Genomic DNA, 17,944 nt, shown 5'->3' with positions numbered 1-17,944 from the left:
AACACAAGCTTAATCTAGATAGTTCTTTAGCTTAATAGAAGGCTCGTTGGATCGCTGATAGTAATGGCAAGAGCTAGCGACCCGGTTTAACATACATAGTTTAGTCTTGGACCACTTTCCTAACGCCTTGGGGTCGTGGTCGCCTATTTATATTTTTTTTGTTTGTATTCATTCGAGATACAGAATATATATACAGAGTTCTAAAGCAATGTAGCCATGGTGCTGAAAATGTCACCTAGATGCATTATTGAGATGTAGAGATTGGATATAATCCTAGTATCCTAATCATGCATTTTCAACATAATTCGGCTTTACTGTACAAGACTTTCGTCACAACAGTCTGTGTGACGAAAATAGGAAACATTTATGAATAACAAGATGTGAAACATAAATATAAGGCCGCCCGGGGCGGTTCGTTAAACTATCACGGAAAGCATAAATAACGCGTTATTTCCCACCCCGCTCCAAACGTCCACGCGTGATAGTTTAACGAAATCAGATTTTCGTGATTTTTTCAACGCTTATGGTTTTTTTTTGTGAGTGTAATTGTTGGTTGGGGGGAAATTGTTGGGTGTGGTGATGAGTGATGACCACCCCCACTAAAAAAAGTTGTGAGTGATGGAAAAATGATTGCTGACATGGCGGAACTTGATTGGTGCTTGTGAGTGATATAATTCTATCACTAGTGACCACCCCCACTCCCCTAATGATGGTTTGATATGTGCCTTTGTGTACTAACACGCATATGAGATTTCGAGTTCAGAAACAAAAACAATTTTGAGATTGTAGCTTCAAAATGATCATATCCCAAAAATGATGGCAGAAAATGCCAGCAAATTTATTTAACCCAAGAATAATTTGAAGTAACTAATCAAAACTCAAAAATAACAATCCCTTTTCAAGGAATTTATGGGCAATGATGAATTAATTAAACCTAGACAGTGGTGACTTGAGTCATAAGCAACTTGACTACCTCTGGCGAAACTTTTGCAGCTTGTTTCTTCAAGTGATCAATCTTTTTAACCATCTCTTCATCAAGCCGTTTTACATTCACTCCAGAAAATCCAGTTGACTGCTTCGTAATAAACGTAACAAATAATATGGTAAACATCTTAACATAAACTAATCAAGAAGATTCATAGGATATTTCTTTTACCTCTGAGACTGTCTTCTGGTATTCTTTTTCCATATGGGCTCGATATTTAGCTACTTCTTCTTCGGCTTCATCTTTTGCTTGCTTCATTCTGTTCAGTTTTGCTGAATCCAAAAAACCGACACCATTAATCGTATGGGATTACGCACAAGCTTACTTTTTGTGGATGATGGAAATACAAAAATAGTTTACCGGTTCTTGCAGCACTGACTATCTGTCGAGCTTCTTGTTCAGCAACTAGCAATTGCTGGATTCCACCTTGTTGTCTATAATTCTCTATATCTACACTTTAAACTGATAAAATAATAAAGGTCATCCAGAAGCCAAATCAGCTGTGCTTAGCCTAATTTAACGCGCATAGGTGTGTAAATCTTTATAAACAGGATGATAAAATTTATGTTTATGATCAATACTATAACACCCCCTTAAAAGGATAAATCCGACCCAAATGCAGTGTATCCGGTTCATGATGGAAAGGTGAAGGGGACAACGACTGCTATTGAAGCCGAAGAAGTAAGCAACTATAATTGCTAGGTAATTTCCTAACGCTACATTGGCACCATTTGTGCTCGAATCAAATATATATTAAGGACTAATGAAGAGAGGTTCATTACAAAAGACTAAATTATTGCGAGAACAAAAATAACAAATGTAAAGCTTTTAATTTTTTCTATCAATGATTCATTTATTAAAAAACTTTTACCTCTTACATACAAATGTCATGTCTAACTTATGTACATAAAAAACCATAAACTAATATGTTCATAGGTACATCTATTCATTTTTTAAAGTTTACCTACACATGTGTATATTGTGTTTAGGAAATATACCGACACTATTACCTACACATGATCTACACAAGTGTAGGTTTTATAAATAAAACAAAGAGTTAATTATATAGTTAGTCCTTGTGGTTTGCACAAAATAACATACTTAGGTACTAATAGTTTAAAATCACCTTCTAGGGTATTAACGTAGTTAGTCCCTATGGTTTGCACAAAATAACATACTTAGATACTAATAGAATGTGATTTTAAACCTACAAACAACGTTAATACCTTCAAACGTTACAAAAAGAAAAATTAATACCCTAAAGTGTGATTTTAAACTATTATTACCTAAGTATGTTATTATGTGCAAACCACAGGAACTAACTGTGTAATTAACTCATAAACAAATATCTTTTTTATATATTTTCTGGATCAAAATTCATGAAGCGGTATCCTTTTCAGTGTAATTTCTGGAAAGAGATTTAAACATTTGACAACAAAAGTATTAGTAAATTAGGGTAAAATTTACACAAGCAAGAGATTAAAATTCACGACATAGGAATTCGGAATTATTATCAACATCTTTTATTATTTGAGATTCATAAATCAACAATAACAGATTTACAGAAACAAATGATTGTAGCATAGAAAGGGAATGATACCTCAATAATGACGTGATTAGGAGGGGATGACGGGAGAAAGGGGATGTGAATATTATTATTATTATTACTAGCTTACAACCCCGTGTATTACACGGGTTAAATGACGAAAAAATATAAATTATAAACTTGTATATAATCCTTGTTAATGACATGACTTATTTAGATAAAATAGTAAAACAAAAGAATAATTATATTTTCGCTATTCAAAATAATTTTTTAAGTTTTCACTTCTCTTTTGAGATACTACAATCCATTTTATTATGTCTTAAAAAGAAGTAACACTAAAAAATAAAAAATAATGATCATAAAATTGTAAGTATTTTTAAAAATAATTATAAGTTATGAGGTTATGGTAAATGAATTGTAATTAAATTCTACTATGTATATTAATGATATAATAAATACTTTGATATAAATACTATTTTTAGATATATGGATCATGAGACAAGATACGAATATCATCATTATATAGAAAATACTACATATTAAAAAAATAATACTAAAAATAAAGTATACGTTTAAAAAAGTAGGACTAAAGTTTTTTAAACTATAAATTTTAGCATCTACAACAACTTTTTTAATTAGTAGTTGACATTTAAATATTCAAATTAAATTTTTTATAATATTATATAATGTCTTTATTTAGCATGATGATAATGTCTTTAGTTGCGTAATATGATTGAAATTAAGTTTAATATTTAAAACTCAATGTTATTAGGAAGTTAGACCATTTTTAAGATGAAAACATATTGATAGTAACATAAATTTAAAATTGGAAGAAAATATTGAACACGTGTATTACACGGCTTAAGTAAATGTAATGTTATATACTTAATAGCAAAAAAAAATATGTCTTTCAAAAACCATTTAGTGTTCGCTTTAAAGATAATTTGGTACTTTATTTAGATAATCCGCTTGTAATTTTAGTATTCTAAGTTATATATTATAAGTACTTGTACATGTGATTTGATACTTTATTAGTAATTATTGTTTATATCCAAATAATATATTTTATCTTAACAAATATATATGGTTAGGGTAAAATAAAATTCTCGACAAGTTGTGAGAACTTAGAGAACTTGGCCTTACAAAAGGTTTTTTGATTTTTTTTTACAGGGGTGTGAATGAGCGGTTAGAGACTCTAGACGTTAAACTTTTTGATTTTGGATTCAAGTGGTTAAAACCACTAAAACATAGGGACTCAAAACGTAATTTACTATTAATTAAATTTGAAATTATACGTTTGATCTCGAACTATATTAAATAATGTTATACTTATTATATTATTTGATACATTTATATTTGTTATAGATAATTATTAATTAAATTTGAATTTATAGTTTATCTCTAACTATATTAATTAATATTATATTATATTTTGTGTATAAAAATTAATATGTAATACTATTATTAAAAGGGAGGAGGCACCAGAGAGTGACACGTGTACAAAAAGATTTTTGTTTATTAGTATAGGAAGATTTACACTTAATAACACTATTTTTATGCTTTAATTAATCACTGACTTTTTCAATTTTCCTTTTACCGATTGTCACAAACCATTATTGAATTTTAACCAATCATAACCACGTTCACTAAGCTAATGTTTTGAAAGGGTTAGATCGTTAATAGTTTTAACTGGATAACGTGTTATAACGCCCGTCTTGTTTTGGTGCATGTCAAGGTGAGGTGGCATGGGTCGTCACCTTACAGGCCACAACGAAAAGCTTTATTGATGCGATTGATCTGCTGATTAAAACACTATCAAGAACCAAAAAAATATATTAAATAATTTAATAATTCAGATACAATGAATATACTATAATTAACCCAAAAATATAATAAATAGTTTAGTAATTCAAATACAATGAATATACTATAATTAAACTGAACTAAGATAGAAAAATATAAAATATAAAAACATGTAGTTTTTATCATTAGAGTCAACTAAATTATAAGAACTTTTGTCATTGTAATCAAGATACTTCATGTCGGGTTGGTGTGTTGGTTGATTAATGGGTTGGTTGGTTTATGGGTTGGATTGCTCAATAAGAACACGGGCCATATTTTAATTTATGTCAACCCAACCTCTGCAAGATCCAATTTAACCTAACAATCGGTTTGTCGGTTTGATCTTTAAATAAAAAAATAAAAAAAATTGGTTTACCTGTAGCGAGGTCCGGGCCTTACTAGGGGAAGTGCCCATGGCCCACTTTCCCGGGACCCAAATTATTATTAATTTTTTTGTATAATATATTTTTAAAACAAAAGCCTATAAATTTTAAACCCCAATAATATTTACAACCCAGTTTGTGTTTTAAACCCATTAACCTAATTTGTTTTGGTCCATTTAAGCCCATTTTACATTTAACCCAACTAACCCTATGTAGCCCAATTAAAAGACTTAAAACTTTAAACCCAATTATATTATATAATCCTACAAAAAGCAACTTAAGACACCATGGTTTGAATCACACCCCTTCAAAAAGACATAATCCTTCAAGCCACTTTTAAATGTATCGCACCCCTTACAAAAAAGTCACAACTTTTAAATATATTACACCTCTTCAAAAAGGCACAACCCTTCAAACCACTTATAAATGTATGACACCATGGTTTGAATCACACCCCTTCAAAAAGACACAACCCTTCAAACCACTTTTAAATGTATCGCACCCCTTACAAAAAAGTCACAACTTTTAAATATATTACACCCCTTCAAAAAGGCACAACCCTTCAAACCACTTATAAATGTATCACACCCCTTATAAAAGAGTCACAACTTTAAATATATCATACCCCTTCAAAAAGGCACACAACCTTTCAAACCACTTTGAAATATATCATATCCCTTACAAAAAGTCACAACTTTCAAATATATCACACCCTTACAAAAAGTCACAACCCTTCAAACTACTTTTAAATGTATCACATTTTTTAAAACAGGTCACAACTTTTAAATATATCACACTCTTCAAAAAGTCACAACTCTCTAAACTAATTTTAAATAATATAAAAAACATATACCCCTTCGTTTAACACATATACTCTTTTATTTAGTATAACTAAAAAAAAAACAACAACTTGGGTTACCTCTTTTATTTAAAAGTTATGTCTATTAGAATATTGCATCTGTTACTTTCTTTATACCATTCTTTATAGAAAGCATCGGTTGGAAAATTTAATATCAACACAAAATAAAGGCCACAATTTAGATCTACAATGAAGCAGTGTTCCATTAAAAAAAAATGAAGCAGTTAACAATGAAATTAAAACCAATAACAAACCCCAATATACTCCCCCAAAACTCCAATATACTCCCCTATTTTGCAATTCAATTTCAAACACAAATCTGGAACCAAAATCAACAAAGATAAAATTAATTGTCGATTCATTCTCGATCGTCATCAACTGATTATAAATGATTAATTAAATATATCCCATGACCATTTTAAGAACCAACGCGAAGATTACCGATTCCGGTGAAGATTCCGATATTCAAAGTACGAACAACGAATCATCACACGCCAATTGACGGTTAAAATGCTAATCCCTTATATATCCACTGATAATTGAATACAAGATGATCGTTGTTCGAAATTTAAAAAAAAAAGTGCAAATTTACTAAGTCTATGTTTTTGTTTTGGCACCCATTCAAAATTGAACATAAATTTTTCAAATTGTTTTGTAAGATCTTTTGATTATCAAACTGTTTTGTTAGCGGTGACAAGGAACTCGGAACATATTCAAGGGGATATTAAAGAGTATTCTAGGACCTTAAAAAGTTTGTTTTAGTCTGATTTATATGAAACACAGAAAATAAAAAATAGTGTTGTGATGTTTTTGGTTGCTAGAGAAGTAGTTTTGCTCAATTGTGTTTTGTGGAGATGAATAGTAAAGAGCTTTTGGATTTGCCATCTGAGAATCCTGGATTCATTGGGTCGAAGTTAAATGGTGGGCTAAGGAATTAAATAATCTTGGAATTGTGAAACATTATTTACAATGAAAATCTAATGTATTGTGGTTGAATTACATTTGATCGATATGAATACGTAGGGAATGTATGAAAATGTGATGCCTCGAGTAATTGCTTAATCAAGTGGAACAGGAACGTCGATTGCTAACAGCTTACATCAACGGCATATCTTACTCAAATGCATTTCTTTGCAAAATTAAGTTAGGAATAACCTCTTACTTAACTCGGTAATTGGTTGGCAGTCTATTGAAGCCATTTGCGAGGGATCAAATCCTCCAGAGGTCAAAATGTTTTATTTTAAGTTTTCTTTTTATTACAATACAATTTCTAAAATCACTTTTTATATCTGTTTGTTGAAATTCTTTTTTTTTTACTAACATTTTTAACGATTTTATCTTTTCAATATCAGCCCATTTCGCAACATAATGCTGTTTTTTATCTTTATTTCGATGCGGTTTTTAATATACTTAACCATGTTAATGTTAATGTCACCGACACAACGTCTGTAACGCATACGGTCCCGCCGCAACGCGCGGATAACGTTTTCTCGTTAAATTACAAAATCTTCTAATCTTTTTTTTTGTTTATTGGTATCACAATTCTTGTTGTGTTAGTTTTTCTATATTTATAATTTATAATTATAATCTAGGGGAATAAGAATTCATTTTTTCTAGTTTCACGGGGCCCTCAAATTCTGACGATCGGTCTACCTGCAATGGACCAACTTATGTGAATCGGACCGGTGAGGGGTCCGGTTTGCCCGTCCAACATTTATTACTGGTCACATTGGTTTAGACCATAGGGACGATTTGGATCACTGACAGACCATCGGAGTATCATTGTGCCACCAACGGAACACCCAATCATATCCATCTCTACAAATGGAACCTAAAAAGAAGGCGATTCTTGGGATTCTGCTTACAGCTAAGCTAATTGATGTATTTGGAAGGAAAGAAAAATACCATTTTTTGAAGGTAAAAAGGCAAATGTGGCTAAAGTGGTGGAAGACATAAAATTTTTAGCCAACCTTTAGATTAAAAAATATCCCCGGTTAACAGTCTTTCGTGGAAAGATTGGAGCGATTTTAATTTGTAATTCTGTTGGATATTATTTTCTAGCTTCTTACTAGTTCTTGTTTGATGAAAGTCGCAGTTAACATTTACCAATAATGAATTTTATTAATCCCAACTATTAGCCGTTAGATAGTAACCGTCCTAACTTAAAAAATAACTAGTGATGGTCCCACCTTTTCACATATTGTAAACCAATTGACATTTACTAGCATAACCTTAATTTTATTTCCGTTCCCCTTTTCCTTTTCTATTAGTAAAGGTCTAATGGTTTACAACATGCGAATATGTGGGACCATCACTGGTTATTTTTTAAATTGAGATCGTTGCCGGCCAACATATGTGTGTGTGTGTGTTTTGTAAGTTTGGTATCATTTGTGATTTATTTAACTTAAGTAACTATCTTGTTTTTGTTTATAAACCATGTAAATATTTGTTTTAGAGTTAAATGTCATTTTAGTCCCTGTGGTTTGAACCATTTTGCTAGTTTAGTTCAAAGGTTTCATTTTTCACCTGTGGGTCCAAAAATGTTTCACTGTTGCCATTTTAGTTCACTGGGTTAACTTCATCCATTTTTTCTGTTAACGAGAAGGGCAATTTGGTCATTTTATATGTAATTTTGTTAACTAGAATGACAATTCGGGCATATAAAAAGATCGAATTGCCCTTCTTGTTAACACAAAAAATGGATGAAGTTAACCAAGTGGAATAAAATGGCGACGTTGAAACCTTTTTAGACCTACAGACGAAAAATGAAAACTTTGGACTAAACTGTCAAAATGATCCAAAACCACAGGAACTAAAATGTCATTTAACTCTTTGTTTTAGTTAGAAGATATAACTCACAACAACCTAAAAGATGTAAATACATGTTTTGTAAATTTCGTATCATTTCAATAATTTCATTGTAGTAAAGTTTTAACATTGATTGCACTATAAAATATCTGTGATTTTTCTAAGTATGATTACTCTTATTCAATAAGTATCAATTATTGGCCGTTAAAAAAAAATATCAATTATTGCAACTTATGTATTTTAGAAAAATATGAGCCCTCATATCTAAACTTTATGCATATTAATCTATATAACTATATAAAGCATCTTATATGGGCAAAATGGTAAATCTCTAGCATAATTTTAAGATGGCATACGAAAATCTATATAACTATATAAAGCATCTTATATGGGCAAAATGGTAAATCTCTAGCATAATTTTAAGATGGCATACGAAAAGTCTGTTAAAATACTAATTTTTGTCATTTTTCTTCCATTTCTGCCCCTCTTCCCTAACATTGGCCTCCCTCTTTTCCCATGAAAACCCTATCGCATGCCGAGTCTTTGGTCTTCAATTGCAAATGAAGCGTCCCCTTCCGACGGTTTCCATCGCCCCCTCTACTCTTTAATATCTATATATACAGATTAGAGAACTTTTTAATATCTATATATATAGATTAGAGAAAAAGAGAGAGATGGAGCTACAGATGCAGAAAGAGAAATATGAGGGATCCAATCGGTGGTTCCGACGACCGGTCTACAGTGGCATAGACACCACCACGACAACATCAGCGACATACAGAGTAGTCTTTCGTCACCACGCCTGGTTTCAAACCCTAATTTTTCTTTTCATCATATGATTTGTTTATTTTGGGTTTCTTTTACGGCAGCAGAGTTGGCATAGGGCTCCAATGGAGTTCCACTCGACAACCCTAAGGTCAGTTTTTAAAACTCTGAATTGTTATGTTGTTTACTTATTTTGTGATTTTGTTGTTATGTTTCTATTCGGATTGTGGTTACGAATTTGCAGTATGACTCATTGGATCAAGGGTTTTGCTGTTAAGTTGGAATATTGTTGCAACTTTTTGATGATTGTGATTGTTGGTGGTTTTATGTAGGCTGTATCACCTCTTACTGATGTTGTAAAGAGCGATGGGAGAGAGAACTGCAAAGAGGGAGAGAATTGAAGACACACTAGCAGCACCGCCGCCACCGACCTCACTCGCACACTGATTCTGGTTTCACCCACCAATTTGTAGTGTATTATTTGCAACGGAAGGACCGCGGGAAGCCGTTCTGGTTTCATGTTGTAACGCAAATCGATGCAGGGAACTCGCCGGTATAAATCTCTGTTTTTAGTTAGGGTTTGGTTCATTTGTTTTCTGAATCAATCTTGCTTTTCATTTCTGTGTTGCATTTCATCTTGTTTTGATGTTTCACTACTTAATTCATTCATTAATTTCATTAAATTTGTTAGCAATTTAGGAGGTTTTAAGCATTTGAAAATGTTTTACTCTTTGAGTGGCTTTTGACCTGCTAGACTCTGTAATAACCATTGGATCCGCTTTTTTAACCAAGCTACACAAGTTTACCCTTTTGCCCGGTAACCTGTTGGAGATAAATCACAACCCAAACTGACCCAATTTTGTCAAAACTATTGATTTAGGGGGTTTTGTGTCTAGAACTGAATTTGAATTGGGTTTTTTGTTTGAAGTATTATTTACAGGTAACAAATGAATGTTTGTGGCTAACTCGATTGTGACGTGTTATTGGTTCGGTTTGTTGCCGACCCGTTTCTTTATTTTCGGTTTAACTTTTTTATATATAACCTTTTTATAGGGCTTGGCCATGTTTGATTCGCATTCAATTCATCCTTTTCAGTCACAAATTTTGTTAGATAATGCTATGTGTGTGTGTTCTAGATCGTCCTCAGACCTTTGAAAAGTTCTATGAAACAGACAGCACACGTGAACTATTAACGGAAACCTGTAAAGTATTAATAAGTAAAATCAAGATGTTACAGTTCAATCTTAAGGGCTCAATTCAGTGAGAATCGTAATTGAAAATCTGGTTAAGAAGACGACACTTGAAAGAGAACGGCTCCGAAATCAGGTTTCAAATATCATGCAAATAGATATAGCATTGAAAAATATATATAATAATTAAGCTTTGTGTTGATGGTTTTATATATGCATATGCAGATATCTTACTTAAAACAAGATAACAAAATCTTGCTAAATCACTCAAGAAAACATACGAAGATCCTGATGTAGAAGACAAGTACGACGATAAGGCTAGCAGTAATAACGACTTCACTACAGATAACAAAGAAGCCTTATCAACCAATTTTGAGGTATTTTTTTAATTGCTAGCTGTTTGACTAAGCCTGGCAAAATGGGTTGGGGTCAAAGCGGATCAATTTGAAAAAGTATCAGTATGGTTCGGAGCAAAACAGTTTTACTTATCATAACTTTATTTTTAGGTAGAGAAGTCATACAACGAGACTGTAACAGATTCTACCGAGACTGCAAGAGGCATGGATGCATGACAACTAAAGACGAAGACGTTCTGTTAGTACTCTTCATAAATCACTATCATGGATGTGCATTTACAAAGTTATTATTACGACTCCGATATTCAAAAAATCACTATCATTATTAACTAACACTAAAAAGTTCATAATTCCAACTTAAGCACATCCAAACACCCTGTATGTATGCATAATTTTCCCCTGACATGGAATATATACTGATCTAAAACTTTTTTAATCATTATTTCATGTTTCTTTCAACTTATGTGTTTTGAAAACTTACAGTGAAAGTATTGGATTGGGGAGAGGACGGTCTTGCCACTACTGCCGAGACCGCAAATCTGTGTACGTCTTTTCGTAACATGTATTATTAATATGAAGTTCTCATAGAAAGCTTATTGCGGACTGTTGAGTTCACTTGGGTCACTTATGAGTTATGTTTGCAGGATAAATTGTAGAATATTGGTTTAAAAGATAGCAACGACTCATGAGTTTGGCTGGGTGATGGGTCCAACTCTTTCCGGTAGCATCTGTAAAGATACTATTGTATCTATCAAACTGACTTGATCCAGGTTTCAAGTGTGTTCAAATGTCCCTATGAAGGTTAATGTTTTCGGATGGAGAGCCTATCTAAATCATCTTCCCACTTGCGACAATTTGATTAAAAAACAAACGATGACGGGTCCAAATATTTGCAGCCTTTGTAAGTCTTCTTCTGAATCTGTGGATCATATGTTTTCTTCCTGTTATGTGACAACCATTGTGTGGCCAGAGACCAGTACGTGGTGCAAAATCCCTCTGATTTTCGCCTTCTATTCCAAAGATATTTTCGAGATCCATAAGCCATTTTTGGAAAATAAACTCAAATTAAAACTGGTCCAGACTATCATTTTTGTGGCTTCTTGGTGTATTTGGAGATCGAGAAACAATTTTATATTCGATAGTCATCCGGTAAAGATTAGGAAATTAGTCTCTAAGCTACTTATCGATTAAAAATAGGTGTAAAGGGGTTGCTCTAGAGTGGAATGATTGGAAGATTTTTAATGTGTAATCTGTTATTTGTCTTCCTCAGTTTGTTGTTTGTGCAGCCTTGGCTTGCTGTTTGTGTTTAATAAAAGTTGCAGTTAAAAATAAAACTTAGTTAGGAACTCAAAGGTCAGAAAAAAGCTATATTTTTGTTGTCTAACACTTTGGTTGGGAACTCAAGAAAAGCCATATAGGTGTTGGAAACATGTCAAAAGCTGCCCAAAGTTTATCAAATTTACTTAAAAAATCAGATTACCGGTAATAAACTTGAGCTTGCCGCCATGGATTTAGAACCACACCCGGCCCATTTTGCTTCTAATCGCCGCTATTGCCATGCAATTCTTGCAGTGTAAGGATCGTATCGGGTAGCAATTACTAATGAAAATAAGTAGGTCTGAGGTTACAAATTAAAAAGTGAAAAATGAAGCACTACTGACCGTTGCTCTCATAGTTTCAACATCAGCTTTCAGCACTCTATTGTCAACAACTTCATTGTTTTTTGGCTTATGTCAGTCACTAAGACGCGTAATCGTGAATTTTCGCCCCTCAGTTGAGAAACCTAGAAACAAGTATACAAGATGTAAATATGTGATCTCATTTGGCATTTTGTTTTCCTTTATTTTTGTAAAATTAAACCAGAAACACTGTACAAAATTGGCACCATCATATCCATTTTGAATCATAAACAGTCACTGTGTTTTTGTAAGCACACACATTTAACGATACAAATTTAGCATAGCATGATAAAAGATAGAAAAGAAAGGTTAATTCATATCAGAAAAGAAGGATCTTTTAAAGTTTCCATCATATAGACAATCACAAGGACAACAAATTATCCTAAAGTCATTGGATCCTCTTAGAAAAAGACTACATCATCATCAACTTCGTTTGTTAATAGATGATCTGTTACTATTAGAAACTCTTTTTTCTTATGTTCCAGAGCCTGCATAGAGTTTTTGATGGGCTCTACTTCTTTGTTTACAAACGAAAAACATTGGAGCAAGTGAAAGCAAAAGGATAAGGTTTGAACACATGATCCTCATCAGTTTTTATATTCATGATCATCACAAATGTCTGTGCTCTCGAATTGACATTTGTCAGGGGCTTTATTATGTTTGTATACAAGCATTTGTTGTATAGAAATGTTTTGTCGACTCCGCTGCAACGCGCGGGTTGCCCACTATATTAATAAATGAGATGATACGGGCTATGTGTCCTTGAATGGTGGAGCCATTTTGATGATGTGGCATCCATTTGTTTAGTGGACTTTGATTTTAGGAGGGAAATGATGGAATTTCTCTATAAACAAAACAACTTTCACAAAACACAAACCAAAAACCCAAAGACACGCGGGATCCGATATTTGTCTGGGCAGGTTTTCGGGTTATCCAAATTACCCATTTAAAATTCGGATCCTATAAATTGATTTCACTCAATTATTTCACATAACATTTCTTCATCTGTGGTCTTCTTTCTCTCTATGTTCTCTCTCTACCTACCATCTTCGATTACAATCCCTAAAAATCTAACCTAACCCTTCTTTCTCTCTATTCTCTCTCTCTACCTACCGAGTTCAATCTTCATATTGATTCAAGAATCTTTCAAAGAAATCTCAGGTAAAACTACATAATCAAGGTTAAATACTTCCGGATTTAAGTTGTTCGATCATCATTTTATTCACCAAAAAGTTAAATTTTGTTGTTAATCTCCGTCTCCGCAGATGCGTATGTTTGTTTGTTTTGCTATTTTTTTGTAGATCCTTACACATATTCAGAAGGTATGTAAAGTATTTTAGATTGTTATGTGTTTTAAGTGTTTAATCTCAATTTTTTACATTATCTGATTTGAATCTTATTAGTGGATTATTTGTTTTTGATGTATTTATTGATTGATGTTGTTACTGATTCTTTTGTTTTGTTTTTTTTTCATGAAAAACCCTAAATTTTATGCCACTGCCGGACTATCAATCTTGGTCGAACATGTTAAAGGTAATTTGGTATTTTGATTGATTTTTTTCCTAATTTTTTTTACCTTATAATGTTATGTTTCATCGTGTATGCTCTGTTATTTGTCAGTTTCATATTTTTTGTAATAAATTTGTTTTGTATTAAGCCTCAATCCATTAAAGATTATGCATTTTTTTAGTGTCTGATGTGTTTTGATTGTTTTCATGAAGATTTACAGTGGTCTGATAATTTTTCATCAGGTATAATGTTTTTTGTCTTTGGAATATTGATTTTGTATCTAAAAAATAAATAATTTTTAATTTTTTTAAACCGTTTCTTTTTATTTTTGGATTTGGAAGTTTCTCCATTGACAAAATTATCTTTTAAAGCTTATTGATTGTTGCTTTAGAAATATTGATTGTTTTTCTATAAATAGTTTACCGTTTTAATTTTTTTAAAAACCTTCATATATATTTATCAGCTTATGTTTTAGTAAGGTCAAAATCCTCAAACCACTTGTTGTTCATAATAATAAATAATGATTACTAATGATTACAAAAATAATATCGTTATAATTATAATATGAATATATATTGTAATCAGAATATATTTGAATAAAATGACTTAGGAGGTCGATGCATCAATAATGGATTTGATAGATTTAAGAGGCTTTATCATTATATGCATTACAATTGTGACACATTTACTTTATGAATTAAGTGTTTATTAATTGTGTCATAATTGTTTTTGTTTAAGGTCCCGGGATTGAGAAGAAGAGCGTCGATGTTGTTTGGACGAGGGCAGGTTTCAGCAGATTTGAAGATGAGTTTTTTTTTTTCAGACAACATTCTTCATTCGACAACTAAGGTATAAATTGAATCAGTGGTCTCGAGCTTCTTCTCAGGTCCATGATTGTGATTGATCTTTTTCACAATCATTTAGATATTGATTATATTATGAATATATTAAGCTCATTGGTTTTGAATTTAAGTTTGAATTATATTTAACTATTTAAGTAAATTGTTTTGACTGATTATTTCAAAATTTGAATTTTTGAAATTTATATCAATTATGGATACTTATCAAAGTTGTCTAAATTGTAATGTATTTCCAAATTTATCAAGATAAATTATATTAAAGTTTTAATTGCTTCCAAATTTTGTGTTAGTTTCCATAATTTTCGACAATCACATTATTTTTCAAGCTTCTCAAAATTTGGCAAGGTTAGACTTTCCTAATAATTTTGCTTGATTTACGGTATTGGATATTAGTGATTTGATTTTCAGATTTTAAATTTTTAAGTCAATCATTATTTTAGATTTAAATTTTGAAGTAAACCATTATCGTGTTTGATTTAAAATTTTCAATTTCGAAGTCAATTATTATTTTAAATTTAAATTTGAAAGTTTGTCATTAATGTGTTTGATTTTAAATTTAGAAGTCAATCATTATTTTAATTTTAATTTGGAAGTAAACCATTAATGTGTTTCACCCGTTTAGTCCATTCCTTTTTTCAATTAACTTAATTTATCTTTAATGTGACAGAATTGATGGAGTGCTCTAAGAAGGTTTCTTTGTTAATTAATTCTTCTCTTCGGCTTACAAGGGATGGCGCTAAGGTAATTAACATCAAAATTCTATCTTTTTATTACTTGAATTCTATTGCTTTATAATTTCTTTCAATGTATTATTTTGTATTTTGACTTGGATATAAAACATAATGTGAAGGTATATTTCAAACTTATTTTACCGGTTTTTTTTTTATTTGGATTGTAAAATAAGTGCTTTAATGAACTAACATGTATTTGGATTCTATTGGAGTGTAAACTTATTTCAAATGTTCTGTAGGTTCTATTGGAGTGTAAATTTAGTTCTTGATTTTGATATTTGGTATTTTTGTTCTTTCAAGTTTTAGGTGAACATCCAATGAATAAAAAAGAATTTTGATTATCAGTGTAAGTTTTATTGTACAAAACTCCGGTTAGGATCTCTTCGAAAGGATTATTATGCAAATTAAGTCTCTTTTTACTGACCAGTTTACTAATTATTTTATGTATGTACTGTTTCATACATTCTTTTTCATTTTCAGTTATAATCTTTGCTCTGTTTTTTGTTTACAATATCCGCTTGAGTAACCCAATCCGAGTCTGATTTTTTTTTGTTAACGATTCAAGTAAACTTTCCCGATTTGTGTTTTCTGCAAGGCTAATCATCTAAATTAATTTGTTATTTTTATGGTTTACCATTGCATAAGTTAGTATAATTTGTTGACAAAGTTTTGTTTTGGGGGATAGTAGTCATAAATTGAGTAATATTCAAGGTTTATGTGTTTTTATTTTGATTAATTAGATGTTTATTTTGGATGGTCCGAAGTTTTTGCTGCAACTATGTTGGACCGAGATATGGTTGTGTGGCTGGAAATTGGTACCATGTCGGTTGGTTTTTCTTGGCAAAGTTAGACTTTCCTAATAAGTTTGCTTGATTTACGGGATTGGATATTAGTGATTTGATTTTCAGATTTTAAATTTTAAATTTTAAATTTTGAAGTCAATCATTATTTTAAATTTAAGTTTTGAAGTAAACCATTATTGTGTTTGATTTTAAATTTTCAATTTTGAAGTCAATTATTATTTTAAATTTAAATTTGAAAGTTCGCCATTAATGTGTTTGATTTTAAATTTGGAAGTCAATCATTATTTTAATTTAAATTTAGAAGTAAACCATTAATGTGTTTCACCAGTTTAGTCCATTCCTTTTTTCAATTAACTTAATTTATCTTTAATGTGACAGAATTGATGGAATGCTCTAAGAAGGTTTCTTTGTTAATTAATTATTCTCTTCGGCTTACAAGGGATGACGCTAAGGTAATTAACATCAAAATTCTATCTTTTTATTACTTGAATTCTCTTGCTTTATAATTTCTTTCAATGTATTATGTTGTGTTTTGACTTGGATATAAAACATAATGTGAAGGTATATTTCAAACTTATTTTACCGGTTTTTTTACTTGGGTTGCAAAATAAGTGCTTTAATGAAGTAACAGGTATTTGCATTCCATTGGAGTGTAAACTTATTTCAAATGTTCTGTAGGTTCTATTGGAGTGTAAATTTAGTTCTTGATTTTGATATTTGGTATTTTTGTTGTTTTAAGTTTTAGGTGAACATCCAACAAATAAAAAAGAATTTTGATTATCAGCGTAGGTTTTATTATACAAAACTCCGGTTAGAATCTCTTCGAAAGGATTATTAATGAAATCAAGTCTCTTTTTACTTACCAGTTTACTAATTATTTTATGTATGTACTGTTTCATACATTCTTTTTCATTTTCAGTTATAATCTTTGCTCTGTTTTTTGTTTAATTCAGCACATTTGGGGTTTCGAGTTTCATTATTGCGCTTTAACACAATAGATATGCGGCCTGTTGATTGCGTCTTGGCATAAGTTTGTTAACAATCAATAAATTTTATGAAATTATATTTATCATTTGGTTTCCATGAGTAATACCCAGACTTGATTCCCTTTTAACCTGTTTTTATTAGGTATATTAAGATAAATATAAATAGTTTTATGTCTTATGTTGGACCAGTAGATTACAATACCCGTTCTCAGCTTTGTGTGATTTCTTTGTGTGATTTCTTTTTACGATGCGATGAACCTCAATTTTTGTGTTACAGGGATCTTTTGTAACCAGCTTTGTTGATTTGTTATCATGCTTCATTAAATTTACGGAACTGTTAAATTGCTTCTCTCTACTGGTAACAAAATCAATAAATTATATGTTTGCTATTGTATTTTGTTTAAGTAAAGTTAGATCTTGATATTCTTTTGATTCATTTTGTTGATCTAAGATATTGTTTGTGATTTTAGGCTTCATAATATGGCTTTTATCAATGGTGTATGAAGCTGAATATGGTATTTATGACGATGCATTAATGTAAGCTTTGTTGTCGTTCAAATGTTTTGTAGGTTCTATTGGAGTTTTAATTTAGTTCTTGATTTTGATATTTGGTATTTTTGTTCTTTCAAGTTTTGTGTGCAC

The 17,944-nt window shown here is 31.2% G+C and overlaps 1 long non-coding RNA gene across 1 annotated transcript; it reads right to left on the bottom strand.

Moving 5' to 3' along the window:
* Positions 1-815: 815 nt before the first annotated feature.
* On the bottom strand, positions 816-1,700 carry LOC110867122. The gene is made up of 3 exons (XR_002551464.2): positions 1,346-1,700; positions 1,157-1,257; positions 816-1,072 (listed from the first exon to the last, which is right to left on the bottom strand). It is a non-coding gene; the product is annotated as an uncharacterized LOC110867122 (long non-coding RNA).
* Between the last annotated feature and the right edge of the window lie 16,244 nt (positions 1,701-17,944).

Source organism: Helianthus annuus, chromosome 7, assembly GCF_002127325.2.
Source record: "Helianthus annuus cultivar XRQ/B chromosome 7, HanXRQr2.0-SUNRISE, whole genome shotgun sequence".
Classification (NCBI taxonomy): domain Eukaryota; kingdom Viridiplantae; phylum Streptophyta; class Magnoliopsida; order Asterales; family Asteraceae; genus Helianthus; species Helianthus annuus.
This window is presented reverse-complemented; position numbering and strand designations above follow the sequence as displayed.